The sequence below is a fragment of the Cebus imitator genome, unplaced genomic scaffold, assembly GCF_001604975.1.
Source record: "Cebus imitator isolate Cc_AM_T3 unplaced genomic scaffold, Cebus_imitator-1.0 Scaffold21, whole genome shotgun sequence".
Taxonomy (NCBI): Eukaryota; Metazoa; Chordata; class Mammalia; order Primates; family Cebidae; genus Cebus; species Cebus imitator.
In genome coordinates, this window is record NW_016107336.1 from 3,837,532 (window position 1) to 3,862,766 (window position 25,235).

Consider the following 25,235-nt stretch of genomic DNA (forward strand, 5'->3'; position numbering starts at 1 on the left):
GAGTTCAAGTACAATTTTCTCTTTCTTCATATTGATAATGGCCCAAGCTGATTCAATACAAACAAATTAACATGTTGTAAATCTCCTGAAGGAAAAGTTGATAAATCAGTTCCTATGCGTCTCACTTTAGGGAGAGTTTTATCATGATAAATACTGAAACGGTATCTATTCTGAACTCAGAATCACTGCATGGCAAAGAAGTCATTTTTAAGCTAGTTTACAAGCTGACTTCCTTTTTTAGTGGGCAGCCCTTGAAGTAGGGGAAAAAAGGATGATCTAGAGGCTTTACTGAAAGTGGTCACGGTAAAGTAATTCACTTCTGTCTGGCTTCCTTCTTGCCCCTCCCTTCCCCACCCCCTACAGATATCCATGTTGATTTTAAAAGCCACATAACTCAGAGAAAAAATTAGCTGGGTGGAAGGGAGGCTTAGCCAAGATTCCACGTGGCAGCCAAGGTACAGGCCTCACGAGGCCGCTGATCTGACATTCAGCTCCGAGAATTCCTGCTCCTCCCCGCTTTGCCCTGGAAAGAGCGCTCTTGGGCTGCAGCTGAGAGCTCAGCCTGAAACCTCGCGTTCAGGTTCATTACTACTTCAGCAGTTTGCAGCAGGGAGACAGGGCAGAATCCTGCTCTGATTGGCTGCCTTCCTCTGACTTAACAGCGGCCCAGCAAATCACTAGCCTGTATTCCAAGAGCATAAAGATGAATTGTAACAGCCAAGGCCCTGGGGGGGGAGAAAAGAGCATCCACCGCCAAAACAAAACCGTGCACGCAGCTTCTGGAGGGACCCGGAGAGCCCGCTCTCTTCTGCAGGAAGCCCTTCCGGGCAGGCCCATTTGCACCCCCCAACTCCTTGGCACTCCGCTGAGTTCATATCATTTTCAAAGTAGGTCATTCAAAGTCATCTCAGCAGAGGAGGGAGAAGCTGTCAGCAACTGTCATCAGAGCCTGTGAGGAGGCCCAGACCTTTCACTGAAGGGTGGGAAACAGAAGGCTGGGGCAGGAGGCGGCTACTGCGAGATGCGAGATGCGAGATGCAAGATGCTCGCTCGCCTTTCTCAAACGGCGACCCACAGGCTTAAGCAGATCACTCCCTTTGCCGTTCACAGTCGGCCAGGGACTAACTGGTCCAGGCAAACCTCTAGCAGGACTTCAATGATAACCTGAATGAAAATTCACTCTAAGGAGAATGATGTCATCTTTATTCAGCTCTTTGTTCTACGTGTTCACAAAACTCATTGTTATTTATGAGGCACTTAGAGTTATTTCTAAGAAGCCATGCTGCTACCCGCCCCCCTCCCCCCAAGAAGAATGCAAGTAAAAATACGGGGATGTATGCAAAATTTACCTAACTAACGTAGTGAGGAAAATACTTACAAAACAAATGCATGTATCATTAGAAATACATACCTCATACATGTTCTTAAACACATAAAACTCACACAGTGTTATTCACTCACACTGATAAAAAGGGAGACTTTCTTGATCTATAACATGCATAGACACGTCAAATGAGTGCTTGCAAAGTATATATTGTCTTTAAACATGATCTACCTTCAAGTATCATTAAGAAGTTACCTTTGCTGTGCTATTTCCTCCATCCTGTAATACTCTTCCTTTCCTCTTCTGGCAAAACCTACCCACCTTGCAAGACTCCTTTTAGATTCTTCCTCTTTAGGCAACATTCTCTGGCTCCTGGTTCTCAGTGATTACTTCTCTCCAGCTAGAACCCCTACAGCAATAAAATTAGCTGATACCACACACCTAGGAATAGCTTTCCTACCATGTGGTTGCTCTCTAATTGTTTATTGCACCGTAACTCCTGGAAAGCAGGGGCAGCGTCTCATACTTCAGTTGTACATCCCACGGATTTAGCACCAACCTATTGCTTTAAGGACAACGGAGAAATGAAGGGGAGGAGGAAGGAAGAAAACTAATATTTATCGAATACCTAGTAGATACTAGCTCCTGCACCAATATTTCTATGGATTCCCTTTTCATATAAAACTCATAATGGCCCTAGTGTGGAAGATTTGCTTTCCACCATTTTAAAGATAAGGAAACAGAGGCTTAAAACAGTTACATAACTTACCCCAAACCAAACAGCCAACAAGCAGAGGAACCAAGATTCAAACACGGCGGTCTGCCTCCCAGCTTTTTCTACTATCCTCTGATCCTCAAGCTTGGCTGATCAGCTTTAAAGATAATCAGCTTCAGATACCTAGGCCCCACCCCTGAGAATTTTTCTTCTGCTTTCTAAGCCCAGGAGAGCAGTAAGTATGTATTACATTAACGGCAATGTTCTCAGCAATGCCTTGCATATAGTAGCAGTCAATAAATATTTGTTAAATGCTTAAGTGCATTCCATCTATCCAGAGCAGTAGTTCTCGGGCCTGACCATATGTTAAAATCACCTGGACAGCTGATTAAGCGATGACTCTCTCTTGGCCCTACCCCCAGAGAGATCCTGATGCAGTTGATGTGGGGTGGAGCTGCCTGGCCGGCATCCTAGTTTTCAAAAACTCCCCAGGCAATTCACATATGCTGCCCAGGCTGAAAAACATTGGTCTGGAGTGAGGTCATGGCATCTGCAGATTTTTAAAAGCTCCACAGGTAATTTTGATCTGCAGCCAGGGCTGAGAACTACCGCCTACACATCATGCTGCCTCTCTCTGGATTTTATAAATGGGAAAGCATTACTTTCTAAAAATAATTCTGTCAACAAGTATGGGAGTGCTCACCCATGCACAGCAGCGTACCAGGTTGGGGGATACATTATAAAAGAAACAATGGGGCCTGCTGTCACCTGATCTCTAATCTGTAACTGGTTCAGTGCTAACTTGTTCTTTGATTTCTGTCTGTCATGGGCTAGTTGGAGAATGATTTATGAAACTGGCAGACCAGGAGCCTTGTTTTGCAGCTAGGAGAAAGAGAATGAGTATCTTGTCTATTGAGTTAAGGGATGCCTTTTAACCTTTATGAACTTGAAAAAATAAAATTGTGCTAATGTGTATATTTTTACCTATGAATACATGAGAAAGACTGGGGAATTAAAAATATGAAAATACACAGCTTTCTGCAAGTTGCAAGAGATGGGCAAGAAGAGGAAGAAAAAAGATGATGCCTGTGTATAAACCGCACAGACGTTTCATAACACCTCTCACGATATGGAAATCAGGGAAGATTACATACTGTGGGCTTATGTGTTGTTAGCTTTTAACATTTCCTAAAGTGAATTATCCAGAGTGTATCAAAAAACAACTTAATATAAGGGAGACATGTTCTTATTACTTTATGTAACAAGCCAACCAAAAGCTGATGCATGAAACATGACTGTAAAAGTCATTTTGCCATTATGCAATTATTATGAGCACATAAACAGTAGCCACTGTTAAGAATCAAAGAATGGGAACACATTAAGAGTAAATTATTTTAACGTTGGGGAAAAACTTTTTATATGCACTGCTAAATTTGTATGCAATTAAAGAATAGGTGTCTTCTACTGGGCACTTAACTCTGTGCCAGGCAGTCTTCAACATGGTTTTCATGCATTCTTCACAAGAAACAGATGAAACAGATACTATCATTATCATATTCTCCTTTTACAGAGGGGGAAAAAAAAAAAAAAAACTGAGGCACAGAGGGGCTAATTAATCTGCCCAAGGACATACAGCAAGGAAGTAGTAAACCATGATTCAAATTCTGATTTCCTAGCTGATGGTGTTAACCAGTATACATAAAAAATAATGTTTCCTCGATGCTGATGTTATGTTGTTTTAAGTAACTGCATCTTTTTCACTTTATGAGACCCTGACATATGTTAATCAGAGAAAACAAATTTCCTGAGGAAAAGCCACCATTGCTCATCCCAAATTTAATTCCACATGCTCTCTTTGAGTTTTTAATACTAAACACATTTCTAAAATACCTTTCTCACAGCACTGAAATCCAGAACAACAAATATGAAAGGCCCTAACTATGTGTAATGTATCATGCAGGGCTAGAAAATATGCAAAACACAGCTGGGCGTGGTGGCTCACGCCTGTAATCCCAGCACTTTGGGAGGCCAAGGTGAGTGGAAACCCTGAGGTTGGGAGTTCGAGACCAGCCTGACCAACATGGAGAAACCCCGTCTCTACTAAAAATACAAAATTAGACAAGCGCGGTGGCGCATGCCTGTAATCCCAGCTACTCGGGAGGCTGAGGCAAGAGAATCACTTGAACCCAGGAGGCAGAGGTTGCAGTGAGCCAAGATCATGCCATTGCACTCCAGCATGGGTGACAGAGTGAGACTGTCTCAAAAAAAAAAAAGAAAAAGAAAAGCAAAACACAGTCCTTGTATCCCTTGTCTTTAAGAATCTTTTTAAAAATGCAGACGTATCCCCATTTAAAATCTTTCTGTGGCTTTTCCCTCTTCGCATTTCCAGCCCCCATGGTGAAGCCGGTCATGATTTGGCCTTTCCCCGTGTTCCAGCTCCAGTTCCTCCTCTCTCCCCTGATAGGTTGAACTTCAGCCACACTGGGCTTCTCTACAGCCTTGAATGCTCCCAGTCCTTTCTAAGATCGGGGTTTCCACAGGCACTGTTCCCATCGCCCCACAGCACTTCCTCCCTTGCCTACTCTTGCCACAGCTGGAAACTCCTGAATGTAGTAGGTCGCTGCCCAAACATCCCTTTCCCAGGAAATTCTTCCCTGATGGGCGCGACAAGGTCCTGTCTCCCTGCTAGAGTTTCTCATAGCCTCCTTTACTTTTCTTTCCCAGAACTTAATCACTGTATGTGATCTTTATTTGTGTAGTCATTTGTTGAGTGTCTCTGTCTTCCACTAGGTTGCAAAGTCTCATGAGGAGGGAGGAAAACATGTTCGTTACACTAGTCCCTGCATCTAGCATCCGATGTTCTACCACATGGTAGACTCCAAATGTTTGTTTTAAGATATATTCATCCACTTATTTATTTTTATGTTTATTTTTTATTTTTTGAGATGGAGCCTGGCCCTATTGCCTGGGCTGGAGAGCAATGGCGGGATCTTGGGTCACTGCAAGCTCCGCCTTCCGGGTTTAAGCGATTCTCCTGCCTTGGCCTCCCAAGTAGCTGAGATTACATGCACCCACCCCTCATGCCTGGCTTTTTTTGTTATTGTTGTATTTTTGTAGAAATGAGGTTTTTAGGGAGTGTGATTCAACTCACAACACTGGCTATGAATATAAAACCATTTATTTTCCTCTTTCCCCTTTCTCCTGTTTTCTGTAAGGAAGCTTGGTGGTGGTTCTTTCTTGTTCTTTTCTTAGTGCAGTTACAGGTCTGTCCATTTTGTTGGCAGTTATCAAATTTATAATCTAACCTTTAGGTTATGGACTATCTGGGTGGAATTGTGGCTGAATTAGAAGCAGAATTAATATCTCCTAGGTGGAGATATGGTAATGGATGGGATTTTTCACCTTTCTCTTTTTTCTCTTGGTTGGAACAGTTGCTTACTGTTGTTGTTATGCATAGTATTCCCATCCTTGCAATATGGAAGTTTAAGTATGGTAGTAGGAAGATATGGAGGAGCCAAAAGTAGATTCTTCTGGTAATTTGGGGGATACTGGTGGGAGATTGCCTAAAGAGGAGCCATCTTTGTTTTTTGCTTCTGATGGAGCTTCCAGAAGCTTCTGGATTCCTACTCAGGCAACTGCAGCAGCACAGTTCCTGATGGAGCTCTGGTTTGCAGTGGTAGTGACAATGGTAGGTGACTTTGGGTTCCTGTCTTCATTTATTCCTTCTCTAATGTTTTTCCTTTCTTTCTCTAGATCTGGCTTTCTGACCTATATTATTTTTCTGTTTTTCTGAAAATTTTCTTTTAACATTTCTTGTAAGGCAGGTCCATTTGTGACAAATTTCCTCAATTTTTGTTTGTCTGAGGAAGTCTTCACTTCTCCTTCACTTTGGAAGGATAATTTCACAGGATGCAGAATTTTAGATTGGTGGATTTATCCTCAAACATTTTAAATATCTCAATTTACTCTCTACTTGCTTGCAAGGTTTCTGAAGAATGAAGTCCAATGTAATTTTTGTCCTTATTCCTCTGCAAGTTAGGTGTTTTTCCTCTCTGGCTTATTTCAAGATTTTTTCTTTGTCTTTGGTTGTTCTGCAGTTTGAATGTAATATGCAGAGGTATTGAATTATGGGTACTTATCCTGTTTGGTGTTTTCTGAGCTTTCTGGATCCATGATTTTATGTCCATTATTAACTTTGGAAAATTCTCAGCCATTAGTGCTTCAAATAGTTTTTCTGTTTGTTTCTCATTTTCTTTTCCCTATGGCACTCTTATTATATATATCCTATGCGTCTTATACTTGTTCCACAGTTCTTGGATAGTCTGTTTGGTCTTTTTCTTTCTTTTTTTGTCTCCTTGCATTTCAGCTTTGGATATATCTGCAAGCTGACTGATTATTTCCTTAGTGTTCTTTACTGATAAGCTCATCAAAGGTGTTCTTCATTTCTGTTATGATGTGTTTTGATTTCTAGCATTTCCCTTTGATTTTTTCTGAGTTGTCATCTCTCTGTTTCCATTATCAATAAGTTCTTTAATGTTGTCTACTTTTTCCATTAGAGCTTTTACCATATTAAGCAGAATTATTTTTTTCTGGCCTGATAATTCTCAAGTCTCTGTCACATCTGAGTCTGGTTCTGATGCTTTCTCTGTCTTTTGATTTGAGACCATGTTTTTTGCCCGTTACCATGCCTTGTCATTTTTTTGTTGTTGAAAGCTAGACATGATATATTGGGTAAAAGTAACTGAGGTAGTCCTCTAGTGTGAGGCTTTATGTTTATCTGGCTGAGAGTTATCTGGCTCTGGTTGTGGTGTCAGAAGCTACAGTTTCTTCTAGTGTCCTTGTTTTAATCTCTCCTGTTGTCTTTCAGTTTTCTTAGCAACTCCCTGAATAGGGTCTGTGGTTTTATTTTCCATATGTTTAACTTCTTCCTTGTTGTTAGAACAACAGTGATAACTTTTCAATTTGTTACAGGTCAGGCTGAAATTTGGAAGTCCAGATACAACTTTTAAAGTTTACTTTATAAAATCTGAAAAATATAGAAAATTATTAACATAAAATAAAAATCACCAATAATGTTGCTACCCAGAGATGGTGAGTGTATGTGCTTTCCATGCTTTTAATATGTATGTTTATATAATATATGTAAAATCATCATTTTAATAGAATTGTGCTATGTTGTACATAGTTTTATAACTTTATACACAAAACATTGTCATATATTTGCCCATTTTGACAGAAGTTTTTATACTTAATTGCTTATTAATTGCAAATATTACAAAATATTTGGTCAAATGAGCATATCATTATTTTCCTTATTTAATGGAGGAAGAGCAGAGAAGTTAAGGTCATAAAACTCTGGAATTAGATTGCCTGGGTCAAATGCTACTTCACCTACATACTAGCTACATGAACGTGGGCAAGTCATTCAACCTCTCTATGCCTCAGTTTTCTCCCCTGTTAAATAGTAACATCAAGAGAACCTATTGCTTCATTGTTTTGAGGATTAAGTAGGATAATAAAAATTAAGAAGACACACAGAGCAAGCACTTATTCAAGCATTTGTTGCATTTCCCTAGCAAAATTTATTTTAAAATAATGCATTTTGCATATTGTTTTGGGTGTAAAAATGCAAAATATTTTAATGCATGCTACAATGCACTTACTTTGCAGTAATTTTCCTGGGGAGCAGGAGGATAGTATTAGTGTACAAACCTGGCTTGCCAGCTTTGGTTGCTTCTCCTTCTTATTTTATGAAATAAGGATAATAGCAATACTATATTTCCTGGCTTCTACCTATGGAAAAACTCAGTTCTGATGACTTACAAAGCAAAGGATGTCAGAGGCCTGAAGGTTCATGCCTTTCACCCAGAAACACGAATGGAGAAACATTGGAGAAACGTTGATGCTTTTATAGTTAAAATGCTAACCCAGAGATTAAACTCAAACTCTGTTGTGTTACTATTGCATCATTTTCCATTTTAAGTTTAATAACAATATCATATACAAATAAATAGATGTGCAAAAATCCCCTAAACTAAAACAAATTTAAAACCCAAAACAAAAAGATACACAAAAACAAAAACCCTAAACAAACAATAACTTTAAACTCTTAAAGCCACTTTTTTTTCCTTGAAAAATGGTTTCTTAATTCATTTCAATTTTCATATGTCATTAAATTCTCACTGCCATGTAAATTCTGTGGATTCTAAGAAACCTCTCATTTGTTGGTTTTATTCATTGGGCCTTGTGAGTGTCCTGTGGGGCCAGGCTGAGTTCACTTATGTTTCCTAAGTGCTGTTTTTCTGTATAGCATAGTTTATTAGTCTTTATAAGCATAAAGGAGACCACTGTCCACTGAGTCCTACCAGTTCCAATTAAAAACCTCTGAGTCTTTTCTTCATGTGTCCCTCCTTGTCACCTCCCACATACAATTAGCTGCCAAGTTCCTGTGCATTATTCTGTTTCTGGAATGTCTTCCAAATCCATCCCACCTAGTACCATTCTAGCACAGGCCCTGACTGTTTATCCCCTGGCATACTGTAATAGTTTTCAAACTGCTCTTCTGATCTCCAGGCTTTCCTGTTCAAAACATTTTGGCCTCTCCAAAATACTAATCAGATGATGGAACTCTCCTGGTTAAAGATGCATCCCAAATGCTTTTGAATATTATTCAAGGCACATTCACATTCCTAGTCACATTTTTCCAGCCACATCTTGTGGCAATTTTTCCCCTTCCCAACCTTTCTCCCCTCCATCCCCTGTTTCCCAGGCTACCCTGCCTCATACTCCAGCCCCACCATGTCTTTCTACTTTATCATTCAAAGCCTTCAAAGGTTCAGATATTAACTTTTTTGGGAAGCCTTCTTCCACTTTCCTTTCTAGGCAGAATTGATTGCACCATTCTTTGTGCTTTCTTAGTGTCACACAGGCTAACCAGTTTAGAACCACATTACAGGGCAGTTGTGCTTGTGTCTGTGAAAGAGCCAAATTGTCCCATAGAACTAATGTTAATGGTTTCTTCTGAATAAACAAGAAATTAACCTTCTCTATCTTAAAACTTGAGAATGTTACAAGTGTCTTATCTGAGTTCCTTTCTCAGGAAACCAACCATCAGGCTACCCAGAGGCTATCGAGGAACTGAAACTCAGCAGATCACAGCATCTGGACAATGAGATGCCAGACCCCTCATCCATCATGATTGCTTAACCAGCCACCTGCTTCCTGTTGACCAACTCCTCTTCTCTACTCCTCCCTAATTCTTGTTTTCCTGCTGTAGTTACAGTTCTTCCATGATTTTAGTTGGTCAGGTAGATGGATTTGAGACTGATCTCTCATTTCCTTGGCTACAGCACCTGATTAAAGCCTTCTTCCCCTTCTTCCCTGGCAATACACATTGGCTCAGTGATTGGCTTCCTGTGCAGTGAGCAGCAGGACCTAGACTGAACTCCCAGTGATTTGGTAACATCTGTATCCCCTTTTGGGCCTGAGCTGTAAGTGCAAGGACTGATATAATTTCCCTTCACTCCCCAAACCCAAGTAAATAGTATGTACTCAATAAGTGCCTTTTGAATAATTGGCATTCATTCAAGCCCAGTTTGAGATGCTGCATACTCTTTCAGGTAGTCACAGAACTAATTTTGGAATTGAATGTTTGCTGTCCTCATTCTTTTTTGTTGTTATATTATACTTCTGGGGGTTCCAGTCATTGAAAACGTGATTCACTGGGGCAGAGCCATCAAGTTACTGCAAGGTTCATTTTCTTGCCTACAAATGTCAATTCTTTTGCTGAGAGATACAGACATACATGTAAAATAATGTAAATATGGCCAGGTGCAGCTACTCATGCCTGTAATTCCAGCACTTTGGGAGGCCAAGGCAGGTGGATCATTTGAGTTCAGGAATTCGAGGCCAGCCTGGTGAATGCCAACATTCGAAGGCCAACATGTTGAAACCCCATCTCTACTAAAAGTACAAAAAACAACTGGTTGTCATGGTGGTTGCCTGTAGTCCCAGCTACTTAGGAGGCTGAGGCAGGAGAATCACTTGAACTTAGGAGGCAGAGTTTGCATGAGCCGAGACTGCACCACTGCACTCCAGCCTGGGCAACAGAGCAAGACTCCATCTCAAATAAATAAATAAATAAAATAACAATGTGATTACCAAGTTGAAAAGATTCCTAGAGGTAGGTTGGCTCAGTGCTTTCATTTTATAGATGAGGAAACTAAGATTTAGAGAGGTTAGTGGTCTTGGCCAAAGTGAATGGAGGACAGAAATAGAACAGCGATGTCATTTCAAGCAAGAACACTTTTCATTAAATCAGAGCTTTAAAAAACAAAAGCTATGATTAAGAGTTCCACTAATTTAAACTACCCTTTTTCCCAGTTAGCCAGAATTAAGGAGCTCTAACTGTGGCTGATTTTTTTATTGTTGTTGTTAACTTCTGCAATGTTTATTGGAATACACAAACCCACAAATGTTAAGGTGAAATTGGATCTTATTATCTTTTCTCACCACCTATCATCAAAGAATTCTGGCAATACATTAAGGTGAAGGAAAGTGCCCCCTGAACTTGGAAACATCAGCCCAACAACATAAGAATCCATAAAAAAAATTGATGAAGCCAACTGTAAGAGTCACCTAAGAAAGAAAATCTGGAATCCATCAAAATTATTTGAAGTAATTTGGCTATAATTTCATGGACATGTGACTAGAATGTGATTTTACTAATCTGATTAATTGTGTTGTACTCTAGGAGATGGCTTGTTAAGAGACTTTAAAAGAGGAAATTACAGGGGGAGAATTTGTTTTTATCTGGTATTATCCAAGGGCTAGGACACTACATCTGGGGTTCATGAGCCTCATGATCACTAGAGAGGTGTACTCTATGATAAGGCAAGCGTAGTTGATTCACAGGGCAGCGATTGTGCAGTGGTGCTATCACAGCTCAGTCCTGGGCTCAAGCAATTCTCCTGCCTCAGCCTTCTGAGTAGCTGGAACTATAGGGGTGTGCTATCACGCTCAGTATTTTTTTTTTGACACAAGGTCTTGCTCTGTCACCCAGGCTGGAGTGCAGTGATGTGATCGTAGCTCATTCCAACCTCAAACTCCTGGGCTCAAGTGATCCTCCCACCTCAGGATCCTTAGTAGGTGGGACTACAGGTATGTACCACACACCCGGCTATTTATTTTTTAAAAATGGGGTCTTGCTATGTTGTCCAGGATGGCCAGCTATTTTTAAATTTTTGTAGAGATGGGGGTCTCACTATGTTCCCAGGCTGGTCTCGAACTCCTGGCTTCAAGTGATCCTCCTGCTTCAGCTTCCCAAAGTGTTGGGATTACAGGCATGAGTCATGAAGCCTTACCATTCATGGGACTAGTCTGTGGCCTAGATAAAAGATCTCTAAAGGCAATCCAGCCACCCCTTTTTGTTCTGATTCTGTGTACCCCAAAACAACCTCTGGTTCCACATTGACTTTTCTGATATTAGAAAAGCAATGGTCTAGATGACATGCTTTAATTTTTCAGCCACAAGAAAGAAATAGCTTCTATTACAAACTTTAAAGTTGACATTACAGTTTATGTATAAGTCTCTTATTAGGTTGGCTAATGTGAGCCAGATCTCCTGAATTTGGGTGCACTGAAAAAACAAATGTCTACATCTGCAAAGTTGAAAACCACACTTTGGAATGTTCTGGTTACCATAGGATTGGGTACTTGGTGGTCAGTTTTGTGTCTCCTTTCTTTAACTTCAACCTGGATTAGTGTATTCGTTTAATGATTCCTTTAACTTAAAATATAAACCATATTTTATTTATTTATTTATTTTTATTTTGAGACAGAGTCTCACTCTGTCATCTAGGCTGGAGTGCAATGGTGCCATCACGGCTCACTGCAACCTTTGCCTCCCGTGTCCAAGTGATTCTTGTGCCTTCATCTCCTGAGTAGCTGGGATTACAGATGTGTACCACCACTCCTGGCTAATTTTTGTATTTTTAGTAGAGACAGGGTTTCACCATGTTGGCCAGCCTGGTCCTGAACTCCTGACCTCAAGTGATCTTCCCACCTTGGCCTCCCAAAGTGCTGGGATTACAGGTGTGAGCCACCATGCCCAGGGTTAAACTATATTTTAAACTGTTTTTTAATGATTCCCTTTAACTTCAAATACAGTTTAAACTTAACTGTATTTCAAGTTAAAGGGAATCATTAAAAATTATGATTGATAGGCCAGGTGCGGTGGTTCACACCTGTAATCCCAGCTCTTTGGGAAGCTGAGGCAGGTGGATCACGAGGTCAGGAGTTTGAGACCAGCCTGGCCAATATAGTGAAACCCCATCTCTATTAAAAATCCAAAAAATTAGCCTGGTATGGTGGTGGGTGCCTGTAATCCCAGCTACTTGGGAGGCTGAGGCAGGAGAATCGCTTGAACCTGGGAGGCGGAGGTTGAAATGAGCCGAGATGATGCCATTGCACTCCAGCCTGGGTGAGAGTGAGACTCCATCTCAAAACAACAACAACAAAAAAATATGATAAAGGGAATTTGTTCCCAAAACTAACTTGTATTTTAATTAGAAATATATGTATTCTGCTGCTCTCTCTTTCTTCTTCCACGGGACCCAAATTTGAAGTTGCATCTCAGAGTACTGGGAATGTGTTGCAAGAGTCCCAAGCAAATTGATCTCTCTAGCCACTAAGAATGGAGACCAGGAGGACTAAGCTCTTTGAACTAGTCTCTTAGGGTCTGTATCCCTGCTCCCCATTGTTCTTACACAAACAGAGTTTGCAATGTGTTGTACTAAGAAAAAAGGTTGAGAAGCAATGCTCACCAATTTTAACTGACAAGAGAAGGGGAAGCGCCACATTTCACAATTAGCCCTCCGGCTACAGCAATCCCCAAAAGGGCAGGGCATATGGCAACTTCAAGAATTCAATCTCACAGGGTGCAGTGGCTCATGCCTGTAATTCTAGCACTTGGGGGACCCAGGCGGGCAGATCACGAGGTCAGGAGTTTGAAACCAGCCTGGTCAACATGGCGAAACCTCATCTCTACCAAAGATACAAATTTAGCTGAATGTGATGGTGCATGCCTGTAATCCCAGCTACTCAGGAGGCTGAGGCTGAAGAATCACTTGAACCCAGGAGGTAGAGGTTGCAGTGAGATGAGATCACACCACTGCACTCCAAACTGGGCAAGAGAGCAAGACTCTTGGAAAACATAAATACATGAAATAAACCTCTACTTCCAGGGAAGGGAAAGCTGTAGGTGCCAAATACCATTTTTCCCACCAAGAAACACAAATCTCGGAGTCTCTCAACTTTGCAAAAGAGCCCGTGATGTGTCACATGCCAAGACTGAGAAGGCTGGTTTCTGGGCACACGTGCTAAAGACCACAGACAAAATCATTTCTGCATGTGCTTCTGTGGTGTTATCCTCTGTTTTTTAGTATGTTTTCCAAAAATAGAGCAAATGAATGAATGAATGAGTAAATAAATAAATAAATGGAAACCGCCTGGGTATTGAAATATGCTATGTAAATTCCACAATGTTTTTATTTGACAGAATGCTGTCTGTGGCTGATGCATCCAGGTTTGTTCCAACAACTAAACTGGACGCGGGGGGGAAAGCCATCTTTTGAACAAAAATTAGACTACGACCAACCAAATTCTCCCTTGGAAAGGGTTCACTTTTAAATTTTTTAAGGTCTCCATAAATAGAACTTTATGAGGAGAATTTCCAAAAGGTTTTAGTGAAATTACAAGTACAAATTAGAACCACATAACCTAACATTGGATGATCATAGACCAGGAAAAGGACGACTGCGCTTTAGGGAATTTTATTATTTATCAATGTTGCCATTATCTACCTACCTATTAAGTGCTGCAATTATTTTTATTTTAGATATAATTCACCAAATCTATAGTATACTAAATTTTATGAGTAGCATAGAATTACAACAATGATTCTTTTTTTTTTTTTTTTGAATAATAACAGGCCTAGTGCTTTCTGCTACCTTTGCTATTTTAACCTAGGGTAGAAACACTTCATTCACATACAGATAATCTTATCTCCAAATAATCAAAATGGTTTACTCTATACAAGATATATATATATATATATGTGTGTGTATATATCTATACATACATACATATATATATACATACATATATATATACATAGAGAGAGAGAGAGAGAGAGAATGAGCGCAAGAGCACGAGCAAGAGAAAGAGAGAAAAAAACTGGAAAAGGGGCTCCCTTGAAAGAAGATTACAAAGTCTCGTAAGTATTTTTACCACCTTTCTAGGAGAGATACAGATACAGAACTATAGTATCTTACACGGATACAGAACTATAGTAAACTCAAGGAAAAAGCAAAAGCACTGAAGTTGTGGAAAGAATGATGCAATTGGTGCCGTAGAAAGACCCCTTGTAGCTAGAATCCAATTATTTCAGTTTCAAGTACAAGATCTCCATTTATTGGACCTACAACTTTGGAGTTTCATTAAATGAAATGCAGTTCTCTGAGCACCTTTATTTTATTTTATTTTTTTGGTCTTGAGCAAAACAGTATTAAGTATTGAGTACTTAGCATTAATATTAAGACATTAATACAAAACAGTCTTGAGATGTAATTCCCTCCTATTTCACAAAGTTATTGTGACACTCGAATGCATGAATGCTATAAAGTTGTTTTGCCTATCATGACAGGAAGGCATTATTCAACTTAAAAAGCAGACAAACGAGCAAGGAACTGCAGTTTACCGAGCATCTACAAGTACCAGGCATTGTGTCAGATTCTTCGCACGCTTTTTTACTCTTCACAACACCTCCTGCCTCAGCCTCCCAAAGTACTGGGATTACAGGTGAGAATCCCAGCCAAAATGCACCTGGCTAAAATGATCATTTCTTAAGTTGATGGTAAACTGCTTAAAAATAGTTTTTAAGTAGTTACCTCAGTGAGGTAAGTATTGCTATACACATGTACTGATACATACATGTAAGGACAGAGCTTGATAAGTATTGATATACACATGTATTGATATATACAAGTAAGGAGAGAGCTTCTACTCATATTTTCCACCTCTTTCTTTGCCTTCCTAACACCAAGTAATCCCAGTCCTCAAATCTTGGCTTTGGGGCTTCTGAGGTGGGTGGGAAGAAAGAAAAATCAGGCACCTTCGCACCAGTCTCTGTCTCCTCTATCTCTGTAGCACTGAGTGGGTAGCAGGTTGGCACAGACACGGGGTGAAAAAGTTGAGCTAATCTTTAACTTTTTTCTGTCACTCTTCTCAGATGTGCCAGACAATGAAAATAGACTGTGACCTTTTCGTTAAAACAGGGTGAAGCCTGAAATGATGACACAGTTCTCCAAGGTAGTAACCTGTGGTGTTGTAAGCACTTTGAGTGCCCTTGAATTCTGTATCATCTCACCTGGCCCCTCTCTGCAGGGTCTCCTCTTTCCCATGGTTTGCCCTTTCTTACCAAAGAGCCTGCTCCTCACCTATTCATGCGATATTTGTTTTTAGCCTGTGTTCTGAAATAACCACGTTCTAGCAGCCAACTCAGAATATGGCATCGAGTTTTTTCTTGGTGTTCTCCTGTCCATATCGATTGGATCAAAGGGAGATCCATCTGGAACCCACTTAATGTCCTTCCAGATGGTAACCTTGCTTCCAGATGGCATGTTCAATAGGAGAAAAGGAAATCACTAAACGCAAACATCGTAGCGCCAGGGATAGCCCTGTGACCTTATTTCTTTCAGGATTCCTCAGGACATAGACTTATTTTTTGTCTTAGATTTTCACAGGAAAAGTTTCCAATTCTCAGATTGAAATTAGGGGCCTTTGGAGAGATATGGTGTTATTTATATCCAAATACCGATCATCTATAACTGCACACCTGCTGGTGGTGGTTTGAATCTTCTCATTTTAAAAGTTTAGATACACTTAAAAGCCATTATCAAGCTGTACAAGGGGCTTAGGAGCCTCTGTTGTCAAAGTGCCACCTACTGGATGTAAGCTAATATTTGGCTGATCCTAAAAAGTGGAGAGCTTTCAGCAAGCCTCAGTCGCCTCCAATTAATCATCAACTTGTCAACTTAAAAAATGATCATTTTGGCCAGGTGCATTTTGGCTGGGATTCTCACCTGTAATTGCAGCACTTTCGGAGGCTGACGCGGGAGGATCTCTTGAGCTCAGGAATTTGAGACAAGTCTGGGGAGCCCCATCTCTCAAAAAAAATTTTTTGTTTAATTTTTATGTTTCAGGACACATGTGCAGAACATGCAGATTTGTTACATAGGTGTACACATGCCATGGTGGTTTGCTGCACCTCTCAACCCCACATCTAGGTTTTAAGCTCCACATGCAATTAGCTATTTGTCCTGATGTTCTCATTCCCCTCCCCATCCCCCGACAGACCCTGGTGTGAGATGTTCCCCTCCCTGTGTCCATGTGTTCTTATTGTTCAACTCCCACTTATGAGTTAGAACATGTGGTGTTTGGTTTTCTGTTCCTGTGTTAGTTTGCTCAGGATGATGGCTTCCAGCTTCTTCCATGTCCCTGCAAAGGACATGATCTCATTCCTTCTTATGATTACATAGTATCCCATGATATGTATGTGTCACATTTTCTTTATCCAGTCTATCATTGATGGGCATTTGTGATGGTTCCATGTCTTTGCTATTGTAAATACTGCCGCAGTAAACATATGTGTTCATGTATCTTTATAGTAGAATGATTTATATTCCTCTGGGTATATATTCAGTAATGGGATTGATGGGTCAAGTGGTATTTCTGGTTCTAGATTCTTGAGGAATCACCACACTTTCTTCCTCAATGGTTGAACTAATTTATACTCCCACCAACAGTGTAAAAACTTTCCTATTTCTCCACAGCCTCACCAGCATCTGTTGTTTCTTGACTGTTTAACAATCACCATTCTGACTGGAATGAGATTGTCTCTTATTGTGGCTTTGATTTGCATTTCTCTAATGATCAGCGATGTTGAGCTTTTCTTCATGTTTTTTGACCACATAAATGTATTCTCTTGAGAAATATCCATTCATATCCTTTGCCCACTTTTTGATAGGGTTGTTTTTTCTTGTAAATTTGTTTAAGTCCCCTGTAGATTCTGGATATTAGACCTTTGTTAGATGGGTAGATTGCAAAAATTTTCTCCCCTTCTGTAGGTTGCCTGTTCACTCTGATGACAGTTTCTTTTGCTGTGCAGAAGCTCTTTAGTTTAGTTAGATCATTTGTCAATTTTAGCTTTTGTTGCAATTGCTTTTGGCATTTTCATCAACCCCATCTTGTAGAGATGGCAACCCCATCTCTACAAAAAAGTTTTTAAAAACCAAAAAAACTAGCTGGGCATGGTGGCGTGCACCTGTGGACTCAGTGACTCAGGAGGCTGAGGCATGAAGATTGTTAGAACCTAGGAGGTTGAAGCTGCAGTGAGCCACTGCACTCCAGCCTGGGTGACAGAGATACCCTGACTCTTAAGAAAAAAAAAGAAAGAAAAAAAAAAGAGAAAATTTCCATTCACAAGAAAAGTGAGCCTACGAAACATCACAAGTTTGTGCCTCAAAAGAAGCAATGTGTTTTTCTTTGAGCAAAAGGTGGACAGTGGATGTTTAGAACCTGGGTCCCTATGCAAGTTGTATCAGCTAGGACACATACTTCCTAATTCCTCTGTTGCTACCTTGGTAAATGTCCTTTGCTTTGGACTTTTCAACACACAAACTTGTGTTGCCTGGTAACTTCCACTCATTCAATAAAGAAATAAATATTCATTCATTTTGTTTCATTCATTTTATCAAGGGTCTCCTATGTGACAGGCCCTGGGCTTGGAGGTTGGGACACAGAATGATGATGGTAAGCAAACTGTCATTGGAGCCTGAATCATCCATCTCTGAGTCCTTTCTTCTCCAGCACACATCCCTGGAACAGTGGGAGGTGCTCAGTGGAATTTGCACCTTTGCTCTCCCTGAACTTGCCCTTGCTCCATAGATGACATGGGGCTTATCTAGGGGCAACCCCAATCAACCCTACAAGCTACATGTACTCTCTCATGGCCTACTGGCTGTCAACTCAGGAACCAAAAGTCTAGACCTCATCTAAAGTTCTCAGGGCCTGGATCCATAGACAGTGTAGTAGGTCATTCAACTTTGTTTTTTTCTCCTGGCCAGTCAGAGATTGCAAGTATTTGTATGTGTAGCCCAGCTAGCTGCCAGCTGAACAATGGTCAAGATCAAAGAGCGGTACGTGACGGGTCTCTATGTGCTCACCAACACTGGCTGCTCGAACAGCCGCAAGCCAAGTGCCCTAGCAGTCCTGTGGACTTTGCAGTTTGAGTTCCTGCGGCCCCTGGTAATGCAAAAATTAAAATAACGATTGTGGTGATATAGTTAGGACTGATGTTTCCATTTGCAGTATCTATGAAGATAGGCTTTGTTTAGCAGAGTTCTAAAAATCCTATCTTCTTTGTATACTTAGCTAAAAATAAAGCAAAACAACAACATCCCCAAGACTGGGGGTAAGAGATAGTTGATCCATCCTTACATTAATTGAGAGAACATACAGTTCTCTTAATACTCAGTAGTACAGAATACACAGTAAGAAGAATTAATCTTACATTAATTAAAAGAATACACCATTTTCAAGTAACCTGAAATGCTCTATAAACACCTATCAGGTTCATGCAACTATAGATCACTTTTACCTATTTCTAAGCAAACATTTCTTAGGAAGATTTGGTTATTTTAGATCCACTTGTCTTTATATCTAAAAGGGCTGGATTTGATGGACTGATTGCAATAAAGTCCAGCTCTTTACTAATTCAGATGGGTTCTCCTGCCCCATTATACTGAAATTGATGAGTTGTACTGTAGTCACAGAAAACCAGAGAGTTAGAAGGTGCTTTGAGGCCATTTAGCCTCCAGGCAGAGCTGTTCCTTAAACTATTTTAGACCTATGGTGGCTTATGTCGTTATCCGGCGATCTGTGTAATCATTCCTGTTAAATGATGCCACCCTACATAGATCATGTTTTATTTTTGTCAAGCACTTTAACCCTCACTTGAATTATACCCTCCACAGCCCTAGAATGATTATTTCCTTTTCTCAAATGAGGAGACTGAGGCACAGTGAGGACCTCTGACTGGCTTCATGTCTCAGAAGCTACCTGCTATAAGCTAGGAATAGAACTCTCGTAGTCCAGCTCACAGTGAAAAGCAACAACTTCTCCCAGTCTCAATTGCCTGCTCAAGTATGCTTCAGAGATTGCCTCTTCTCTTTCATTTGAAGATGTGGGGTCCTATTCTCTAGCTTCCTGAAGATGCCCTGGTTCCCAAAGCATTCAGACAGAACACTGCCACCTCCTGCAATCATGCAAACCAGCATGTAGGACAGGGGAAGAGAAGGAAATAAGTGAAATAAACGAGGGAGAGAAGCAGGCGGCATTGTCTTTTGGGCTCCAAAAGACAACCTGCTAGCGGGCACTGTCCCTTAGACATCCCACTCAAGTTTCAGTTCAGAAACAGGGCAAGGCTGCTGTTAGCAACTACTTCAATGGGAGCTATATACTGGCCCAGAAATAATAAAGCCAATTTTTTGAGCGCTTGTTAAATAGGCAACGTGCTGAGTGCGCTCCCATTTCATCCTCACATCAACCGCAGAGGTCAGTCATATTACTCTTTCCATTTTGTAGATGAGGAACCCAAAGCGTAAAGAGGAGAAGTCACTTGCTGAAGCCCACATGGCCCATGTGCCTGTCTGACTTAACAGGCGACTGATAACCGGTGCACTGAACGGCCCCTCCTGAGAGCTTGGGAGCAATGAAGCAAGTTTCAGCTATTCCACACTTTTTAGACAGGTATAAGAGGTGCCCTACTATTTTTGACACATCTGAGTTCATAATGGACAATCAGATAAAGCTGTGCAAATGTTGGGTCTGTGGATTATTGGAATTAGAATTTCTTAGAATCTTTTTCAGGTTTTTTTTTTTTTTTTTTAGATTTAACACTTATTTGCCCAGAAAACGTGAAGCCCTTGGATGGACATGGTGTATCCTTCCCAGGAGCTCTTTCGTTATTTCTGTTGGTAGAACTTAGAATTGCGCATTTCACAGTCTGAATAGGAGTGCCAAAGTCCAACGTTTGAAGAAATGAAAGGACCTACCCTTTTGAGTTTTTTTTTTCATTGCCTCAGAAATAATTATACTAAAATGTGAGCACCAACTTTGTGCCAGGCCCAGTGCTGAGCAGTAGGACAGAGGTGAACATAATGGTCTTGGTCTTTCTCTCAAACAGTGCATAGTCTAGGACAGGGGTTGGCAAATAACAGCCATGGGCCGATTCTAGCCTGCTGCCTGTTTTTGTAAATAAAGTTTTATTGGAACACAGCCACACTCATCTATCTACAAATTGTCTAGAGTCTAATAGTTGCAACAGAGATCATATGGCCTGTCTAAAATATTTACTCTCTTGCCCTTAAGAGAAAATGTTTGCCAACACCTGGCCTAAGATGAGATTTATTTTTCAAGTTTGGGCATTTTTATTTTGGATAGAACACCATGTTTATTCCCAAACTGATCGACTGTTAGGTTTCATTCATTATAATAATAAAGTAACCATCAACATTCACCAAGTCTTCGCTACTTGCCGGGCAGTGTTCTAAGCACTGCATGTGTATTAACTTAATTAGTTCTCACAATAACTCTACATGGTAAGCATTATTATTATGCTCATTTTATGATAAGGACTGGTTAAACAACCTGAACAGAGTGCACAGCTAGAAGTGGCAGCACTGGGATTTATGCCCTGCCAACCTGCCAATAGTTGCTAATGGCATGTGCACTTCTCCACTAAGTTAAATTGGAAGGGGCATTAGAGTGTGGATTATACTCAAGCAGGTAAGAGAAAAGGAGGAAGTCCACCCTGCAAGAGGCTGGACAGTGCTGGTGTGGCAACTATGGAACCTGTTTTTAGCCCCAAGAAAATCCTGGAGGATGAATCTCTTTCTCTTAATTTTATACTCAGACACACTCTGATTAGAGGGGGATGGAATCGCTGCACCTCACTCTGAGCTTCCCTGTAATTAAAGTGCTTCTCAGAAGTGGATGTGTCTAATGTCTCTGCTCTGCTGATCAGTAGAAGGTGCTTTGAAACTCAGTGGGGAAAAAAAAGGAGAAGCATTGGTTTATTTCATCAGAAAGAGGAAATGGCAAGGAACAAGGATCCTCTTGATAGCTGATTCCTGTATCACTCTCTGGGAGATTCCCAAGACCCTAGCTGGTATACTCTTCCTTTTCATCTGAATTCCTCCTCTCCAACTTCAGAGTATTCTCATCCCTCCCCCAATGAAGTTCTTTCTAAGACTGAAGGCCTCTCTTGGGGATCTTGATACATGAATACCAAGACCACAAAAATCATAGCAGGGTAACTCCCATGTCTCAGTAGGGGAGAGTAGTTTGCTGAGTTCAGGAAGCAATCATAACAGTAGAGAAGGCTACATTCCTTATCTACTTCCCCAGTCACCATAGAGGCATACTCCAGGGTTCCCCAAATTTTCTTATGAACATGAAATTAGTTGGAAAGGTTAGCTGACTTCTCCTTAGTGGGAAGTTTTGCTTATGCTGACTTCTCCTTAGTGGGAAGTGGTTGCCCATATAGCATCATTGGTCTTCTTCACAGGAACTTGCAATAATGTAGCTTGTCATAGAAATGTATAGAGGCTCTTTTCTGTCTCTCATGCATTGAGGTAATTGGAAAAGGAGATGTGGTGCTGATTGATATAGAAAATCACAACCAACCACATAGGCTTTCCCCTGGCATGGGAGCTTACACTGCCAAAGCTTCATCGTGCCTTCTCTGAACAAGGACCCATTACTTCTTGCACTCAAAGCCCTGTGCAGCTACAGGTACATACAGTAGGATGCTCACCTCATGAATTTCTAATAGTTTATTCCTTGTTTCAGACCTCAGCCTGAGCTCCTGATATAACCTTGATAAAACCACAAGTACAACAAGCAAGTATATATATAGTCTCTAAAACAGGCATGAGATTATAGAAAAGCAAAAGGCACCTGCTTTTAGGTCTGACAAGCTAGTCACTCCATAAAATTTTTGCACCGCAGTTCCTGCTGTTCTGTAAAATCTTTGGGAGGCCTTGCATTTCATATGCAAGCGCTACCAGCATGGCATTCGTAGAACATTTAAATAGCCTGTCTCTATAGAATTAGCTAGACAGCCAGCATTGGAGAAGCTGGGAGATAATTATGTCTCCCATAAAATGAAGATTCTGTTCTAAGGAGGGAATGTGGCCAAGATGCCAGGTATATTTTTTCTTTTTCTTCATATCTTGGCCATCTCATGCCAAGACACATTCCGAGCCACCCTGTTGCTCATGCTTCTTTCTATCATGAAGCAACTTTATTCTCTCAGAGCTCACTAGTAACATTAACGCCAAAAAGATACAGATTTCATTTTCCCCCAAGATTTTATGTGAGATACACTTTGGGGCTCATGTGTAACCCCTTTGAAAAGAAATATGTGACACCGAATGATCTTGTTATCTGCTTTTCTTTTTTGTTTAGCTCAAAATTATCAAATTAACAGGTAGATCCAAGCTTCCTAGTTTAAATTTGTGCCAAATGGAGTAAAAGTTAACATGTTTTTGAAAGGGTTATCTAATTAAATCTCAAATGGCTCTTGCTAATGTTCAGCACTGTTTCTGATTCTGGCTACCCTGTCTCTGAGAAGTGAAAGTACTAGTGACTAGGAAAGTAAGAGAAAAGAAGACAAGGAAAAGAGAATTAGGAGTTAAATTCATGCCCTTTATATGGTGTGTTTAATATAGCAGGTGTTTTACATCAGTCCCCCAAAAGAAAGGCAGTATTTTGAAGAAAATAGTCTGGCTACCCTCAATTATATCTCTAGATACTGTAGCTATCACAGAGGGCTGCCATGCACAGTTGTTCAGGTAAGCACTCCGCAGCTCTAAGGAGCATCATTCTTTACATAGTCTGTGTGTGTAGACCTGACCACTGACACTTCTTCCATGGCACTGAACTTCCTTGGCTCCCTGTCTTCCCTCCCTAGCTGTGGTCTGTACTCAGTCCTCCAATCAGGCCAATGCATAGCCACTTTGCATCCTAGTCTGTTGCAGCTGGCTTCCTGAGGGTCTGGCCACACACACCACTCTTGTAGTAGGTCTACGCAATTCTAAAGACAGAGACTTGGATTTCTGCTTTGCTCCTAGCAATGCCTAGTGACTTCCCGGTGCACCTGCTGCTTGCATCACCATTACAGGTGCTTACATTTTGTTTCCAGTTCTGCCCCTATGCCCAGACCCCAGGTTTTCCTGTTTGCCTAGACCTGTTTTGTCCCAGGTATATCTGGAAGCAAGGAGGGAGTTCCTGGAATTCTCCCTCATTTAGAAGGCAGTGGAAGCAGGGAGAGGAAAGAAGAAAGGAATAACAAAGTTATCTAAAGACCCAAACCTGTCCCATTTTGCTTCACCTTGTCAAGTACTGGTTCTGACCCTTATTATTATTTTTTTATTATAGCATCGGCAGACGGCTACAGAATCTTTATTTTGAGCTTAATGTGTTTTAAAATGGTTCTTTCATTAAACTCCATTTACATCTTCCTCTGAGAAGATCTTAAGGAAGCTCATTTCAGTTACCAAGGAAGAGATGGCAAGTGCCACTGGTCTCATTACAGGTGCACCTCAGAGATATGGTGGGTTCAGTTCCAAACCAACACAATAAAGCAAATATCACAATAAAGTGAGCCACATGAATCTTTTCATTTCCCAGTGCATATAAAACTTCATTTACACTATGTTGTAGTCTATTAAGTGTGCAACGCATTATGTCTAAAAACAAGGTACATACCTTAATTTTAAAATACCTTATTGCTAAGAAATGATAATGATCATCTGAATCTTCAGCGAGTCCTCATCTTTTTCCTGGTAGAGGGTCTTGCCTCAAGGTGGATTGCAGCTGACCAATCAGGGTGGTGGTTATTGAAGGTTGGGGAGGCTGTTTCAATTTCGTAAAAGAAGACCACAGTAAAGTTTGCTGCGTCTGTTGACTCTTCCTTTCATGAAAGATTTCTCTGTAGCATGTGACACTGTTTGATGGCATTTATCCACAGAACTTCTTTCAAAATTTGAGTCAACGCTCTCAAATCTGCCACTGTGTTATCAACTCAGTTTATGTAATATTCTAAATACTTTGTTGTCATTTTAGCAATGTTTATAGCATCTTCACCAGGAGTAGATTCCATCTCAAGAAACCACTTTCCTTGTTCATTCATAAGAAGCAACCGTCGTTCATTCAAACTTGATAATGAGATTGCAGCAATTGCCATATCTTCACAGGCTCCTCTTCTAATTTTCCCTTTATATTTTTACCACATCTGCAGTGACTTCCTCCACTGAAGCCTTGAACCTCTCAAAGTCATCCATGAGGGTTGGAATCCACCTCTTTTAAACTCTTGTTAATGTTGATATTTTGACTTCTTATGAGTCATGAATGTTCTTAATGGCATCTAGAAGGTTGAATCCTTTCCAGAAGGTTTTCAGTATACTTTGGTCACTAGAAGTCTAGATTTTTTTTTTTTTTTAGTTCCAGGTCTTACTCTATTGCCCAGGCTAGGGTGCAGTGGCATGAACACAGTTCAGTGCAGCCTAGAACTCCTGGGCTCAAGTGACTTGCCGCTGTAGCCTCCCAAGTACCTGGGACTATAGGCATACACCATCACACCCAGCTAATTATTATTATTGTAGAGACAGGATCTTGCTATGTTGAGCAGGCTGGTCTTGAACTCCTGGCCTCAAATGATCCTTCTGCCTTGGCCTCCCAAAGTGTCGGGATTACAGGCATGAGCCACAGTGCCTGGCCCTATTTCTTAAATAATAAGACTTGAAAGATGAAATTACTCTTCAATCCATGGGTTGTAGACGGATGCTGTGTTAGCAGGCATGGAAACAACATGAAACTACTTGTACATCTCCATCAGAGCTCCTGGGTGACAATGTGCATTGTCAATGAGCAGTGATGCTTTGAAAGAAATCATTTTTTCTGTGTAGTAAGTTCAACAGTGGACTTAAAATATTCAGCAAGCCATGCTGTAAACTGATGTGCTGTCATCCAGGCTTTGTTGTGCCAATTACACAGCACAGGCAGAGTAGATTT